Here is a 763-nt window from a genome sequence, read left to right as displayed (position 1 = left end):
CCCTCAGCCCAGCCTGCACCCTCTTGCAATCTGGGACCCCTCAGGGGATGTCCGACTGCCGGATGTCCCTGCGGGATCGGGCCTAAACCGGCAGTCGGACATCCCTCTCGCAATCCAGGACTGTTGGCTCCTAACCACTCCTCTGCCTGCCTGCCTGATTGCCCCTAACCACTCACCTGCCTGCCTGATCACCCCTAACCACTCTGCCTGCCTGCCTGATCTCCCCTAACTGCTCACCTGCCTGCTGATTGCCTGCCTGCCTGATCACCCCTAACTGTCTCTGCCTCGGCCACAGCGGCTTCGTCCAGAAGGACGTCTGGAAGGTCGTTCAGCTGTCCGGTCTAATTAGCATCTTACGCTTTTATTATTATAGAATAGATATTTTGTGTAAATTTGCAGTACTTATTAGTGTAGGGACATAAAAATATATTATGAAAAAATGGGTTTGCTTATAATATGGTAATTTCCAAAGTAAACTTATAATAATTACTAGAGGCCCGCTGCACAAAAATTTGTGCACTCGGGGGGGGGGGGACCCTCATCCTGGCCTGTGCCCTCTCGCAGTCTGGGACCCCTTGGGGGATGACCACCTGCTGGCTTAGGCCTGCTCCCCGGGGGATTGGGCCTAAGCTGACAATCAGACATCCCTCTGGCAGCCCGGGAGCCCTCGTGGGATGTCCACTTGCTAGCGGGGAGCAGGCCTAAGTTGCAGTCTGACATCCTTAGTGCTGCTGAGGAGGCAGGAGAGGCTCCCACCACCACC

General features: G+C 55.0%; 1 protein-coding gene across 1 annotated transcript in view; it reads right to left on the bottom strand.

Annotated features, from left to right (window-relative positions):
- The window catches only part of EFCAB3 (EF-hand calcium binding domain 3), a 26,246-nt gene that overhangs the window by 14,413 nt on the left and 11,070 nt on the right, over window positions 1–763 (bottom strand). The window lies entirely within an intron of this gene.

This window comes from Myotis brandtii, unplaced genomic scaffold (genome assembly GCF_000412655.1).
Source record: "Myotis brandtii unplaced genomic scaffold, ASM41265v1 scaffold120, whole genome shotgun sequence".
NCBI lineage: Eukaryota > Metazoa > Chordata > Mammalia > Chiroptera > Vespertilionidae > Myotis > Myotis brandtii.
The sequence above is the reverse complement of the archived record's forward strand: the minus strand, read 5'-3'. Positions and strand labels throughout refer to the sequence as shown.